Source organism: Canis lupus, chromosome 30 (genome assembly GCF_003254725.2).
Source record: "Canis lupus dingo isolate Sandy chromosome 30, ASM325472v2, whole genome shotgun sequence".
Lineage (NCBI taxonomy): Eukaryota > Metazoa > Chordata > Mammalia > Carnivora > Canidae > Canis > Canis lupus.
In genome coordinates this window covers 37263135-37279284 of record NC_064272.1, presented here as the reverse complement: position 1 = coordinate 37279284, position 16150 = coordinate 37263135, and the positions used below count along the sequence as shown (strand labels likewise).

Below are 16150 nucleotides of genomic sequence, written 5' to 3'. Positions count from 1 at the left end.
ACAGGATTACATCCTGGAGTAGACGGTGGGGGTGGGGCAAAGCGTGCTCAGGGCCATGGGATTCAGAGCACAGGGTAGAGCTGCTACTCAACCAGACTTCTCTTGGGCAACAGATCTCCTCCCCACTTCACAGGTGGCTGTGTTAGAAGTGCAGCGGGGTGAGGGTGACTACACGTGAGAAAATCGGCCCATATGATTAATCACATCAATTACCAGAGAGGGAAAAGTTCGTTGACAATCTTAACAAAAACCAAAAATGCGTTTGATAGAACTGAACATCCATTCTGATGAAAACTCCTAGTGAAATAAAAATAAAAGAACATTTTCTCAACATCATAAAAAAAAAAAAATACCTGTCCGCGACCAACAGTCAACAACAACATTCTTGGCGAGGAGAGGTGCTCATATTTAAGGCAGAGTGGGATGCGATTGCCTGCTATTACCACAATTAGTCTGCATTGTTCTGGAAGTTCTAGCTAATGCAATAGTACATTAAAAATGCAAATAAAAAGAAGCATAACATTCAGGAAGAAGGAGAAATCGCTATCGTTATTTGTTCATGATATGATTGTTTATCCAGAACACTCCAGAGAATAAACTGAAAAACAAGAAAGAGACTATGGAGGAGGTCAGCAAGATGGCGGGAATCAAGAAATACACTAGCAAAATCCAGTTAGGAAATGTAAAAGAGAAAAGAAGAAAAAATCCCCAATGTGAATTTTTTTTTTTAATTCCAGTGTAGGTAACAGACAGTGGTATAGTTGTTTCAGGTGTACAATGTAGCAGTTCAACACTTTCATATATTACTCAGTGCTCACCCAGACAAGTGTACTCTTAATTCCCTTCGCCTATTCCCCTACACCCAACATGAATTCTCTTCAGTGATTCTGCACATCCTGAGCAAATGGAGTGAAGAAGCAGCCCAAGGGCACTCAAAGTTCAAGAATAAGGTCCAAGCCTTGGGTGTGGGGAAGGGGGGGGAATGGGACACAGGATGGAGCTGGAGAGAGCAGAGACAGGAGGAGGAGGAGGGTGTCTGGTAGAGCTCCCAGGATTGGCAACTGTTAGGCTTGGGCTGGAAGCTGCCCTGTTAGCAGAAGACCCAGGCCAGTGGGCCCGATTCCCGGTCGCCCCAGAAGACAGCAGCTCAGGACGGTGAGACCCAGATGCCTCCCAAGGATGCGGTGGGCCTGGACCCATTGAGAGGTGGGATTTGCCCACTGGGAGATCCAGGCTGCCTCGGACATGGGGTAGAGGACTGCAGATGCTGACGGAGAATCCATAGCCACTACAGGCCACAGACTCCCAGCAAGTGAGATTCTAGGTGAAAAAGTGTTTCTGAATATCTGATGGGCCGATTACAAATCGTTCTTCAGGCTTCATAAAAGCTGACTTCCCCAGAGAACCTGTCAAGGCAAAGAGACATACCCAGGCGGGCTCCTTCCCCAGCTCTCTGCCCCCAGACTCCTGGCAAGTGGGTCTTGTCTTGCTTGAGGTGGCGCGATTCCCCCGGAGGCACCCAGCTGAGCTGCAGGTGCACGGAGCCACTTTATCCCACCTCCGGGACCTATTCTCCGAAAGCCAAGCTTATAGATTTCTCTGCCGTTTTCCACGGTGCAAAGTGTGGCACGATGTCCATGTCTGACTCCTCTCAGATGCTCGGTAATCTCTGGGCTTTCCATCACTCTCCCTCAGAGAAATTCCGCAGCCAAAGCCATGACCGCTGGCCAGGATTTCAGGGGAGCAAACTCTCTCGTTTGCTTTCTCTTTCTCATTCACCCTCACTCACAGGCTCCATCTGCACTAAAAAGAAAGAAAGAAAGGAAAGAAAAAAAAGAAAGAAAAAAAAGAAAAGAAAAGAAAAAAGAAAAAAGAAAAAACCTGCTGTCCCCGTCTCCCAGCACTACTGCCCCTGTCCAGGGACCAAAGATGGGACGAATCACCTCCCAGGTAAGAGGGTACCATTTACAGGGAGGTTGGGTGCAAAGCCGTGGGGCTTCTGTGGTGGAATTTCCAGCAGTAGGACCACGGATGGGGCATTTCAATCGCTGTGCTATGTAAAGATTGAATTATTCAGTGCCTGAAGGCAAGAAATTCGGGGTGGGGGGCAAGATGGCACTTCAAACCCCTCAGGAAGCTGCAGTGGCCCATGGTGCAGACGATCGAAAGGGCAGGAGGGAGAAAACAGGAATGTATAAGCACTCGCTAGGTGCCTTGACTGCGATGTTCGGGAGATGCGCAGCCATAGGACGTGGGTGTCACTCACACCTGGGTCACTTGGACTCCACCGCCTGTGTCCTTGGGCCCTGGGCCCTGGCTGCTCCCTGCAAAGCCAAGCTTCAGATGGCAAGCCCCCAATTCCTCACCAGGTGCTAATCTCCTCGCGGCCCCTGCGCTGTGCCCTTTCCACCCCCCTCAGTCGCCTCGTCTGCCCTGGTGCCTAGAATGACCTTCCCTCTGCTGCTGGCTGATGATCTAGAGTCCACTCCCGAAGCCCAGCACCAGGAAGAAGGTCCTGGGGGGTGGGTGTGTTTGGCCTAATTCACCAAGGGCCCCCTGACTGACTCCTTGGTCTTGTCACCATGGAAACCTTGTGAGGTCACTGAGATCGTTAAAATGGGAGAAAAAGTATGTTTCGCGCTCTTGCCTAGAGATCACCCACCGGCTCCGGGGGCTTCTGTGTAGGAGTGAGGAGGACAGCAGGCCGCGGGAGAGGAGACCAGCCCCAGCCCCAGGGAGGGAGTAACCCCTCATCCCCAGGATGCGGCTGCTCAGATACCAGCGCTCTGCCTCCCTGAGATTTTCCAGGTGTCCTTGCCCTGAAAGAAAGAATCCTGCAGCTTTGTGCACACGTCAAAGCAGGCTTCGTGCTACATCCAGAGAAGCAGGAGAGGCCTCTTCCCAGGCAGCGCTACGAGTAAATGCCTATCAGACTCAGGGTGGGTGCTGGGAGCTGCTGCGGGAGAGGTGGGGGCGGCCGGAACCACTGGTCTAGACCTTTCTCCCGCTCCATCAAAGGTGAGAGTGGGGTTTGCTGGCTGGGGCTGGCACAGGAGTGGCCGGGGTCAGGGGCCCTTCCCCCCCTGTGGGTCGGACCCGGTGCCGTGGACCCTTCCCCCTTTTCCTGCGGGCTGCTGGCGGCCCCTGGATGCTCACAGGCACCCTGGAGGGTCTAGTCCACCTGCCGCTCCCCTTTGAGTTCTGCAGCGTGGCTGGCAGCTCAGCTCCTCAGATTCTCCTCCTTTGTCCTACAGGGAACTCGTCTCCCGTCCACCTTCACCCCAGGATCCAAAACATCTCTCCACTGCCCTGCTGGAGTCCAAATTTCTCTTGCCCCTTTCCAGACCCTCCCCAGCACCAACCACCATGAAACTTCTCCTCGACCACCTTGCTGGCCAGTGGATCTCCTCGCTTTTCTTGGCACTAGTCTCACGCTGCTTCTTTTGTTCACACTGTTCCCCAGGCCTGAGACAACCTCTTCCCCGGTGGTATATCTGTGTAATCCTGTAGCATACTCTTACTGTCACTTGCACCACCTCCATCTGCACTTTTCCACAGCAGCCCCGCACCACCACAGGGACACCTCCAATTCTCCGCTACTGCTGCCCTCACGGCCTCACGGCCTCCATCACCATTGGGTTCACCTCCCTGCCACCGCGGTCCCCACTGCCGCCACTGTGATGGCCTTCCTGTGGGCGGTGCCGCCCCCACCGGCTCCATGACAACGCTGCACTCCCCATCACCTCCACCCTTACCTGCCACTCACCGCATGGCCACCCATCATTACACTGCACTGGTGACCATCACCATCACTGGAAGGGACATAGTATCTTCCTTCATAAAATCAATGGTTCAATCAATCAATCAATTTCAAATCCCTCCACGGAGGCCATCAAAGGATCTATAGGAGGGGCAGGTGGGTCACATGGCCCCCATTCTTGTTCCTGAGTCTCTTCATCCTTCAAGGAGTCACTCACTGGTTGCCGTGTGTCACCAGAGCGGCCATGGGGGTCCTCCTGTGGCACCTCGGAGCGTAACTGAGACAAAGCTAGAACTAATAGTAAGGGGGCAATAACACAATCTGCTGCCGGGAATACAAATCAGCATGAACTTTCTGAAGAGAAGTGCAATTAAAAAAGAAAAAAAGAGTAGTTCAATGATATGACAATAGCCTTTGGAAAGTGCCTTCTCAGAAATTTTACTTTTAAGAACCTAAGGAAATAATTAATGTGCAAGGATGATATGTGCTGTTATAATAGCAAAAACTAGAAACAGCCTAAGTGCATAGCAGAAGAGAGAGAGAGAGAGAGAGAGAGAGATTAAAAAAAAAAATCACATGGACTGGGATCCCTGGGTGGCTCAGCAGTTTAGCGCCTGCCTTTGGCCCAGGGCATGATCCTGGAGTCCCAGGATCGGGTCCTGCGTCGGGCTCCCGGCATGAAGCCTGCTTCTCCCTCTGCCTGTGTCTCTCTCTCTCTCTCTCTGTCTACCATGAATAAATAAATAAAAATTTTTAAAAATCACATGGACGAATATGCAGCCATTAAAACAGCACATATAGATTTCTCGATGGGGGGATCCCTGGGTGGCGCAGCGGTTTGGCGCCTGCCTTTGGCCCAGGGCGCGATCCTGGAGATCCGGGATCGAATCCCATGTCAGGCTCCCGGTGCATGGAGCCTGCTTCTCCCTCTGCCTGTGTCTCTGCCTCTCTCTCTCTCACTGTGTGCCTATCATGAATAAAAAAAAAAAAAAAAAAAGATTTCTCGATGGGCATACAAATATGCGGACGCTACATTGTTAATGAACAAAAGCAGGTTTGATATCAGCATTTGTAGAATAACCCTCTCTTTCTAAAAAATATGTGTTCATAAAACAAGGTAAAGATAGTTTATCTTCACAGTTGGCACCAGAAATTGTTCTCAGATGGGAAACTGTCTTTGTTTAGAAAAAAAAAAAAACCCTCGGTCAACTGTTTAGTGAGATGATGGTTGCAAACCATTCAGCATGAGATAAGAAGTCATTTGGCTCCTGAGCAGGATGCAGAGAGAGGCACCAGGATCAGAGAAATAGGAGGAAGGGAGGCAGGGAGGTTGGCCTGGAGGAGAGGCCGAGACGGGACACGGAGGCTGGGAACACTGTGGGGCAGTGTGGGGGGTGGAGGGGATCCTACGGGAGCTGTGGTCCCCGGCCCTTGCTTGCACAGCTACAGCATGGGCCATCTCCCCTCCTCTTCCACAGCCAACGTGGAGACAAGTCTTCCAAGCGATGAGAGTTCCTGAATGAACAGCTTTCCATTCATTCAACCACTTTGGGTTGTTTCTGGCAGGACGTATACATATTTTTTAGTTCTGTTTATTTGTATGTTCCTGATTTTCTAAAATAAACATTAAAGAGAAAAGTTAAGTTTCGAGAACCGCACATGGGGAATACACCAGAGAGTCAGGGACTAAATTATCTGAGTTAAAAAGTATGACCCCCCCATCCCGCCACAGACGCCAAAGGGCCCGCATGTGGCAGGCATGGTCTGGACGCACCCCCTGCCCCCAGGATCACCCATCCACATGCTCAGCACCTTGGAACGTGGTCTTGAGAGTAACGCTCTGGGGAGACACTGGGAATTCCTGCTCCAGTCTGGAGTCTGCTCAGAGGACTCGAGTCTTCCTGCGTAGTGAACGACTGCAATGATCTCCTTTTACAGGGGGGTGTCCTGCACCTCACAAGGACTTAGGCATTCACCAGATAGTATCTTAAGATAACACCACAACAATTTTAATAATCATGCAAAAGATGTACACTCGCGCCCGCAGGGTGGTTGTGTTTCGGCGCACCCGCCCCCCCGCACCATCTTCGCCACCATCACCACCATAACCTCCAGCCTCCTTTTGATCCAAGCAGTGTGCCCCGTCCAATTCCACCTGCATTTGGGGTTAGCTTGAGGTGGGCCCGAAGGGACACAAAGAAGAGGGACCGGAGGAAGGGCTGTCTGGTCCCCATCTCCCGACGTATCCCTAATCCGCACAAAATCCTGCGCAGTTCATTCACTTGGTATTCAATGGAATAATATAGCTGGTAATGAATTTGTTTTGCATTCAGTTGGATAAAAGTGTTAGTTATGAATTTATAATTTGCAGAGGGATAAGGCTTTTTTTTCTTCAAGGCGTCAGAGAAGCTGTTGCTTACAAACTTGTAATTCGCCACTGCAAATCCATCTGTAAATGACACTATTGCAAGCTGAAAATCTCTCAGGCACGAGGGATACAGCCTCAGAATTAAGTTGTGTGCCTGACAAGAACCTGCTGTTCCGTCCTGCCCCCTGCTCCGCGGGCCCTCCCCTCCCCCCAGCCCCCCCTTCCAGCTCAGCTGTACCCATTTGCCTCCATGCACTTGGGCCCCCTCCCCTCCATTCTTACCCCCTATCGGTCCAGGGCCAGCCCCTGCAGGGGCAGGGGCTACACAGACCAGCTCAGCCAGCACGGGTATGATCTGGGTCTGGGGCTGAACACCGAAGCCCACTCTCCACTCCTCTGTCTGGGCCTCTGTTTCCCCATCCCTGGAGATCCCAGTCCCCTTAGAGGTGCCGCCCACAGATTTGTCAGCCAGTGAGAGTGCCCAGGGAGGCGCCCCCCTAGCCAGGACTGAGCCCAGAGTACGGGACAAGGGTGGAAGTCCTGGCCCAAGGGCCAAAGGGGCAGTGATCCCCAAGAGACCTCATGGAGCCCAGCCTCTTGGCCTCAACCATCTCTAGGCTCTTGTGTTTTATAGTCTGGGTCTTTTTTTTTTTTTTTAAAGATTTTATTTATTTATTCATTCATGAGGGACACAAAGAGAGAGGGAGAGAGAGGCAGAGATGGAGAAGAGGGAGAGACAGGCAGAGGGAGAAGCAGGCTCCACGCAAGGAGCCCGACGTGGGACTCGATCCCGGGCCTCCAGGATCCCGCCCTGGGCCACAGGCGCTAAACCACTGAGCCCCCGGGGCTGCCCCTATAGCCTGGGTCTTATTTCCTTCTGCGCTTCTGTCGATTATTACTCGCCAAGTAATTATTATTGCTTTTCTCTTTGTAGTCAAAGTTTCCGTGAAGAGTTAGCTTAGGATGGAAAGGGAAAGAAGGCTCAGCGCCAGCCGCGCTGCAGAGTGATGGTGCTGCGGGGAGGGCGGCGCGGGCCACTCTCCGAAGGCCCGTCCCGGGGACTCCGCGTCCTCGCCTGGCCAGATGCCAGGCCCGGGGCACAGGGACGCTCGGGACGGCGCAGCCTCTGCCCTGGATCCTCTGGGCTCGGCCACCGAACAGGCAGCTCGGAGGAGGCGCGCCCCCTGGTTTGGTAAAGGAGTCTGCGTGTTGTGGGGCCGGCGGCACAGGCGCCAAGACGTCCAAAAGGGGCTAAGAGGCGGCCTGCCGTAGGCCACAGGATCCGAAACCTAGCAAGGACTGGGTGTCGGGGGGTGGGGTGCATAGGCCTTTCCCCGAGAAGTGACCTTTCAGCCAGGACCTCAAGGATGAACGGACATTAGCTGCATGAAGGTGGGGGAGAGTGCCCCGGGCAGAGGGGACAGCAGGTGCCCGGCCTAGAGGACTGTGTGCATCCCAGGCGCTGAAAGGTCAGCAGGGCTGATGGGTGGGAGTCCGGGGAGGTGAGGACAGAGGGCGGGGAGGTGGGGGGGAGCTGCAGGGGCCACACCAGCCAGGGGCTCCTGTGCATTGGGGATTTTAGGAAAATGTGAGACACGTAATGTTTCTAAGCAGGGGAATGATACGTCTGACTCAGAGTTTTCTGAGATCCCTGTGCCTGCCACGGGGCTAATGCCTTGAAAGGCCCAGCGAGCACGTGGTAGGGGGTGGATTTCACTGCCTGGGGGAGAGATGACGGTGTCTCAGACACGGCGGTGGCAGCAGAGAAGGGAGACTGGGAGACACGCGGGAGGCAGAACGAGCAGAGGTGGATTTGATGTTGGGGTGGGGGGGTGAGGAGAGGAAGGTATAAAAGAAGCTTCCCAGAGTCTCTGTAAGCTGCTGAGATAGAGGAGCTGAGGGCTTGCTTCAGAGATATCCCGAGTTCAGTTTTGAATCCCAGCTCCCCAGGAGGCAGAGGATCCCATGAGTCTGGAACCTGGAGAGAGTCTGGGCTGGAGATGCCATGTGGGGATGAGGGGCCACGAGCTGGGCGGGGGTGGGGGCAGGACAGAGGGGGACGAGACAGGGGTGAGGATGAACGGGACGTAGAGCTGAGCCTGGAGCACTGCTGCGTTCTGACGGGGGCAGGGTGGAAAGACATAGGGAGCTTGGGGCCCGTGGTGGATACACCCCCCACGCCCCCCACAGAAATCCGGGAAGGCTTGGTGCCCCCCGAAGCTGAGGAGAAAGAGGCGGCCGACAAAAGAGGTGGTTAACTACCAAATGTAGTGGGAAGACAGGTCAGGTCAGGTCAGGACTTGAGGGTGGGGCTTCTTAGAGGTCACAGGTGACCTCAGCATTTAACATTTGGCTAGAGGAGTGGTACAGGCGGGTGCCAGATTGCCAAGGAAGAGGAGTGAGTGGGAGCTGGGGAAGAAGAGGCCGGGCATGGGGACAACTCTTGGGGTAAGTCTGGCTGTGGAGAGAGGAAAGATGAGCCAGTTCTTGGAGAGGGAAGTGAGATCTTACTTTTCAGATGGAAGAGTTAGAAAGCAGGTGTAAATGCTGATGGAAAGGGCCCAGGAGAAAGAGGCGGGGGTGTGTGTGCAGGGGGTAGGATTTTTTTTTTTTTTGTATGGGGGTATGATTTAACTGACAGGAGGGCAGAGAGTGAGGGGTCATGGACAGCATACGATTCTCCGGAAGGCAGGAGGGGTTGATAACAACACACTTTGCCCATACTGTGGGCAGACTGATGCTGTTGGCAGGGTCTGAGCATCAGAGGTTCATGGGTGGGAAGGCTCAGGATGTGGTTGGGAAAACCCCTGAGCTATGTGCCCTGCTCTTTCCGTCCAGCTTTTTCCACCTTAAGGATATTTTGTTTAATGAAGATGTGAGACAACAGGTATTTTAGAGATTCAATATTCAAAAAAAATATAGCTGGAGAATTGACTACAGCAGACTCTGCTGGACGTGGAGGACCTGGAGGTGTCTGCTCTCCGGCAGCTCATTGTGAGGGTCAGACTCACAATGACAATGCAACATGGCAAGCGCTTGCGGAGGACCAGGCATCTGTGGTGGCGCAGAGGAGAGACGTCACACGCTGGGGGAATGTTTCAGGTAGTTCTGGCGGTTGGTGTCAAGGAAAAGGGTGAAGCAGGGGAGCATTCCAGGCAAAGAGGAGAGCAAGTATAAAGGGAGTGGTGCATGAGGAGCTCCCGGCAGAAGCCAAGGGAGCAAGAGGCTACAGAGAGGAGGCTGCAGAGACTAACAAGGGCAAACTCCTGAAAAGAGGTGAACACCAAACTAAGGAGGCTGGATTTGCCTTGTAGGGATGGGAAGCCATGGAGTGTCGTAAACAGGGAGATCAGAAAACTGATACCAGTCACAGTGGACTCCACAGAATAAGTCTGAAGGTTGGCAGACCCATTAGTTGGCCATCAGCTAATGGGGGCCAGGGGGTTCAAGACAGGGCCTGGCCATCAGCAGAGAGAACATACCTGTCTACGCAGTGTTAAGAGGGTAGAATGAACAGGACTTAGCTCCCCAAGGGATGCGGGAAAGTGAGAGTCTAGGATGATCACAGGTTTCCAGCTTGCATGGTGGGCTGCAGGGTGGCGCCAGCCTCTGAGATGGGGGGTGATAAAAGGGGCTACATTTGGTGAGGGATAGGGGGAAGACAATGGGTTCTGATGTGGGTACACTGAGTTCAAGGCGCCTCATGATATCGTCATGGAAATGTCCAGCAGGCAGGTAGCAATACGATCTGAAGTTTTGGAACAGTTTCTTCTGGAAATAGCAAACTGGAGGTGGGAAACCTTTAGGGAATGTGGAAGACTTCCCTTGGGGAAGGCGTATGGAGTGAGAAGAAAGTCCAAGTGAGAACCCCCAAGGATCACCAACATTCCAGGGACCAGAAGAAGTAGGATCCTCTTTTAAAAAAAAGATTTTACTTATTCACTCATGAGAGACACACACACACACACAGAGAGGCAGAGACACAGGCAGAGGGAGAAGCAGGCTCCATGCAGGGAGCCCAACGTGGGACTCGATCCCGGGACCCCAGGATCACGCCCTGGGCTGAAGGCGGGCGCTCAACCGCTGAGCCACCCAGGTGCCCCAGAAGAAGAATGCTAAAGGCCAACTGAGAAGCAGTGCTCAGAGGGCTGGGAAGAGAATCAGTTGAAAATGAGCTATAATGTCATAGAACAGAGAGTGGACCAGCTTCTCAGGGTCGGGGCCACAAAGTGGTCACCTTAGGGGAGAAAAAGTGTCTGCTGGTCTTAGCAAGAACAAGATCTTGCTCAGTGATGGTGATTCCAACAATGCAATGGCAGCTGAAACCAGGTGATAAAGCTTGAGAACTAATCAGAAGTGAGGAAGAAGAGGCAGCCAGTGTAGAAAAATCTTTTGAAAACCTTGTCTTGGGGGATCCCTGGGTGGCTCAGCAGTTTAGAGCCTGCCTTTGGCCCAGGGCACGATCCTGGAGTCCTGGGATCGAGTCCCGCATCAGGCTCCCAGCATGGAGCCTGCTTCTCTCTCTGCCTGTGTCTCTGCCCACCCCCCTTCTGTGTGTGTGTCTATCATAAATAAATAAATAAATAAATAAATCTTTAAAAAAAAAAAAAAAAGAAAGAAAACCTTGTCTTAGCTGGGGAGATCACAGGAGCAAGAAGGTGACAGGAATGCTCCCAGACATGGCTTCCCCGATATGAGCCCTACCACCGTCCAGCTACAGAAAAACCCATGTCCTCCCACCTCATTCCGAAATGGCCTTTCCTGGGAGATTCAGATACAGACGCTCCTTTACTTGGGGATTTTCTCATGGAAAGTTCGCCTGTAACATTATCCACTGATCCTACCTTTGTGCTCAGAAATTTCCCTAGGCCGCAAACATCGATAACAATCATATTTATGGAACACCTACTGAGCCCTGTGCTGAACATGCTACGTGGATTTAGCCTTCAAGATATCCATCAAGAAAGTGTTGACAAAGAGGAAACTGAAAAAAAAAAAAAAAAAAAAAAAAAGAGGAAACTGAGGCTTGGGAAGATTTAGCGAGTCACGTGGTTAGTGGAAAGCCAGGCCCCACTCCTTCTGAGCATTCAGCTTGCAGATTGAATCGTGGTTCCCTTGTGACCTGCGTCCCAACCTCAGTCCTATGCTATCGGTGGCAAGGGGTTGCGAGCTAAGAAAAACAGCTACCATTTTTCTAGCTCTTGTCTCCTGTGCCCCCACCTAGGGCACAGTGCTTGGTGCTTCGTCACTTATTTCATTCCATCCTCAGGGCAACCCTATGCAGTCTCTATTCCTTTGACCATTTTGCAGATAAGGAACCTGAGGTTCAGAGACGGTAAGGAACTTGACCAAGATCACACAGCTAATAAATGGCAGAGTTGGAACTGGAATCCAAGTCTGCCTGATATAATAACCCACCAAATACCCACTCTCACTTCTACGGCCACAGGGCAGCAGCCCCCAACCCTTGGGTTTCAGGATCTTTGACATCCCACCCTCTCCAGAATCTGATCATTTAGCCAGTCACCTGTTTGCTAATATTCCCTGAATGTGTCAGGTTCTTATTGGTTGTATGAGACAGAAACCCAACCAAACAAGTTGGAGCAATAAAAGGAATTTATTGGCTCTTCGAGATAGGCAGGATGCTGTTGCAGCTCCCAGGGCTGAAAGAAAGACTGCCAGGCCGTAAAAGCCAAGATTGGGACTCAGTGCCCCTAGCATGCTCTCTAAACTCCTCCCCACTCTGTTACCCTAGACTCCTGGCTGTCAGCAGCCTTTGCGGCCCAGTAAGAAGGCTTCCCTCCCCTAGCACCCACATATCAATCCTGGGGAAAGAGTCTGATTGGCTCTGCTTGGGTAGTGTTGCCTACCTCTTGGGCCGATCCCTGACCCCTGACGCTAGAGGGTGAGGTTCTATAATATGCGCAGTCTGGGTCACATGCCCACCTGCTGGCCATGGGGTAGGATAAGTGGGAGCAGTGGGCAGCCCACTAGGTCTCGGTGACAACCGGGAGGTTCCCAAAGGAAAGGGATGCCAGAAGTAGGGTGATGGGAAACAGGCTAAAGAGGTAAAAGTCACTAACTGATACAGTCCACGACACTGGTCCATGGGAGAGACGGGGGCAGACACGAAACAGACACCATCTTGGGGAGTCAGAGCCTCACAGAGAAATAAGGCTTTCAGACACAAAGCCGTTAATAAGAGCTGAGAGCAGCTACCATCCACGGAGCACCTACCAGGTGCCAGGCATCGGGCCAAGTACTTCTACACGCGTTATTTTATTCCAAGCTCACAATGACCCTGGAAAGTAGGGACTGTTATCATCCCTATTTTTCCGAGTCAAAGAGACATTAGAAAAACAGCTCCCCCTCCCCTTTTGGCAAGGCAGCCAATAGAGGGAAAAATAAAATGTTCATGGGCTCCTTATCCTCGCTCAGAGAGGTTAAGTGACTTGCCCAAGGTCGCACAGCTAGCACATTAAATGAACATCCTCGGAAACATTCGGTTAAGGGCCAAAAAAAAATGCTTCTATTTCTCTCTGCCAACTAAGGACTAGGCAAGGCTGTCCGGAGGTGGCAGGGGGAGGGAGTATGGATCTAAGCAGAATTCTGAAGGATGGGACATCTGGGCAGGTGCCCAGGGAGGTTGAAAGGAAGAGAGAATGGGCCAAACTCCAAACGCTGAGGAAGGCAGACCTGAGCACCACCCAGAGCCTAGTTATTGTCTCTCGCCTGTGGTCGCCCTTTGGAGATTTATAATCAGACATCTTCTGACGATCCTCTCCTCTGCTCTGCTCTGACCAGCCTACCCCTTCTTCACAGGACATATACACCAGTCCCTCTGCTTCTCCGTCTGGCTGCCCTCCTGGGGATCCCCCCACCGCATGGGGGTCCTCGACATTCGATCCACCCAGGCAGCAGAAGAAATGTCATCTCCCTTTTCCCAAATAACACACTTCCACTAATGAGACCCAGAATCAAGTAGGTATTAAGCACTTCCATCTCATCCTCTGAAACCAAGCTCACTGTCTCCTAATAACTCCCAGTTCGAATACGACTCCCCCCATCCCGGACGTGCACAGATGGTCCTGTGGACCTAAGCTAGAAACTCCTCTATTTTCTCAGGCTCAGCCCATTTTTGATGTTGGCTATCCTTAGCATCATAGCTTCTATGAAAATGGTTGGTGGGACTATAGGATTCCACTTCTGTGAAGTGCCAAGAGTAGTTACATTCACGGACACAGAAAATAGAAGAAGGGTGGTTGCCAGAGTCTGGGGGATGAAGAATGGGCAGCCAAGTGTCACTTAGACTCACTTCTGTTCCTCACGAACCATTCAGCACCCAATGCCCAATGATAGGGCTCCTGCCACCTTCCTTTTCTTTCTTACCCCCCCAAAAACCTGCCCCTGCCACACCACCGGTGGCCTCCTGAGTCCCAAGGCCAGTGGGCACTTTCCATTCCTTCTCCCAGCAGCTCTCTGCAGCTTTTGACACGGCTGAGCATGCATTCCTCCGAACCCCGTCCTCCCTGGCCTGCAAGATGCCCTATCCTCTCTATTCTCCTAACTCCCTGACTGTTCCTGCTCCATCTCACTCGGGGGCTCTTTTCCAAAGTTCCAGCCTACACTTACTGCTTTTGGTACTAGTCTACACAATCGTCCTGCTTAACCTCGTCGCCTCCAATGATGATTCAATTGAAAACAAACCAACCTCTCCAGGCCGGGCATAACAGGTCCATACAGTCGACTGTCCTCGGGGTATCGCCACGTGTCCCAAATTGGACTGCTCATTTTCACCCCAGACCCGTTCTTCCCCACTGCTCTCTCGTGAAAGTGGCGGCACAGCCGTCCACCCAGTCTCCCAAGCTGTAAGCCGTCAGCTGTAAGAGGCATCCTGGACTCTCCCTCCCTCTCAAAGTTCAGCCAGTCCCTAAGTCCCGTCCAATTCTCCTAAATGCTTTCTCAAAGCATCCCATCCTCTCCATCTCTGCTCCCACCCCCACCCCCCGCCCAGCTGAATTCTTGCAACGGCCTCCTAACTGGTCTCCTCCTTGTGGCCTGGCCCTCAGCGTTCCCGTCCACAACACCACGGGAGGGATCTCCTGAGAAGGTGAGCAGGAACAGACTCGTCCCGGACATCATCACTCCCCTCTGCCCCTGGGAGGAAATCCTAGCGCCTGACTGTGGCCTCCAAGTCTCTCCAGGATCTGGTCTTCCTCCAATCCACTCCCCCCACCCCACCCCCTCCAGCTGTCAAATAGGCATCTCCAAAGGACACAGTTGGCTCAAACTCCCCTCCCCTCCCCTGTGCCTCCGAGCCTCCCCCCTAACTCTCCTCCCTGCCAGGAGCGCTCATCCCCACCTCCCCCACACTGACAGTCACCTGGGTAACTCCTACTTCTCCTTCCAGATGCAGCTCAAGGGTTGCCTCCAGGGAGAGCCTGCCAGCCCCTGACCCGGGTTGCTCCCCGCCCTCCCCAATCCCTTACCATTTATTCCAGAACTTGCCTTTGTCCTGCACTGACCCCCCCTCTACTCCCCCAGGGGCTGTAAGCCGTAAGCAATGCTGCTCTCCTTCCCGAAGCCCCCGAGTCCAGCGTGGGGCCTACCGGGAAGGCGCCGAATACGTGGAACAAATGTCGAGCCAATGCACAGAGCAACCGAAGAAATGAGCTGTGTCCCGGGCATACCTGTCGCCAGGGCCTCCAAGTCCCCGCGGGGCCTTGCGCAGAGCTCGGCGCGCAGTAGGCGCTCCGTAGAGCTGTCTGTGTTCTGAGGTTTCTGAGATTCCTGAAATTCTCTGCTTCCAGGCGAGGCCTGGGGTGGGTCGGGGTGTGGGAAGGGGCAGAGGGAAAGGGCTGGGCGCGGAAGGCTCAGGCCCAAGAGGCGCTCGGGCGCCCCGCGGAGGGGGCGGGGTCACGGGGCGGGGGGCGGGTCCCGCGGGGTCGCTCCGGGCGAGGGCGCCTAGGCCCGGGGCGCGGGGCCCCAGCGTCACTCGGAGCCGAGCCCCCGGCGGGCGCGCTCGGCGCTGGGCGGCGTGTGTGTCGCTTTAAAAGCTCCCTCCCGGCGCGCGGGGCCGCCCTTCTCCGCCAGCGCCGGGCCGGGCCGGGCGAGCGGGCGCCGCTGCGGGAGGCGGCGGGGGGCGGCCGGGCCGGCGGGGGCGGCGGGGCCGAGGGGCCGAGGGCGGGAGGGGCGGCGGGCCGGAGGGGCCGCGGGGCCGCGGGGCGGAGGGGCCGAGGGGCCGAGGGGCCGAGGGGCCGAGGGCGAGGGGCCGAGGGGCCGAGGCGCGGGCCAGGCCGGCGGGGCCCCGCGGGGCCGGGCAGCGCAGGGCCGGGCGAGGCGGCGGAGGGAGGCCCCCGGCCCCGCGCCGCTCTGCCCCCCGCTCCCCGCAGCCTCACCCGCGCCCGGGGGCTGGCGACGCGGCGAGCCGGGAGGAGCGCAGCGCGGCGGAGGCTGCGAGCCCCGGGCGCCCGGGCCCGGCCCGCCGCGCGCCCCCCCTGCGCTCGCCTCCCCTCCCCCTCCGCGCCCCCTGCGCCCCCTGCGCTCGCCTCCCCTCCCCCTCCCCCCCTGCGCTCCCCTCCCCTCCCCCTCCGCGCCCCCTGCGCCCCCCTGCGCTCCCCTCCCCCTCCGCGCCCCCCTGCGCTCCCCTCCCCCTCCGCGCCCCCCTGCGCTCCCCTCCCCTCCCCCTCCGCGCCCCCTGCGCCCCCCTGCGCTCGCCTCCCCTCCCCCTCCGCGCCCCCTGCGCTCCCCTCCCCTCCCCCTCCGCGCCCCCCTGCGCTCCCCTCCCCTCCCCCTCCGTGCCCCTCTGCGCTCCCCTCCCCTCCCCGCCCCCCTGCGCTCCCCTCCGGGCCCCCTGCGCTCTCCTCCCCTCCGCGCCCCCCTGCGCTCCCCTCCGGGCCCCCTGCGCTCTCCTCCCCTCCGCGCCCCCCTGCGCTCCCCTCCCCCCTCCCCCCTCCCGCGCCCCCCGCGCCCCGGCCCCGCCCGCCCCCGCGGACCTGCCCGCACCGAGCCGAGCCCGGGGA

The 16150-nt window shown here is 55.2% G+C and overlaps 1 long non-coding RNA gene across 2 annotated transcripts; it reads right to left on the bottom strand.

Annotated features, from left to right (window-relative positions):
- Positions 1-709: 709 nt before the first annotated feature.
- LOC112675620 (uncharacterized) lies at positions 710-15199 on the bottom strand. 2 transcript variants are annotated; one of them, XR_004810887.2, is made up of 2 exons: positions 14819-15199; positions 710-1803 (listed from the first exon to the last, which is right to left on the bottom strand). It is a non-coding gene; the product is annotated as an uncharacterized LOC112675620 (long non-coding RNA). The 2 variants fall into 2 exon arrangements; XR_004810886.2 differs by having other exon boundaries at positions 710-1798.
- Between the last annotated feature and the right edge of the window lie 951 nt (positions 15200-16150).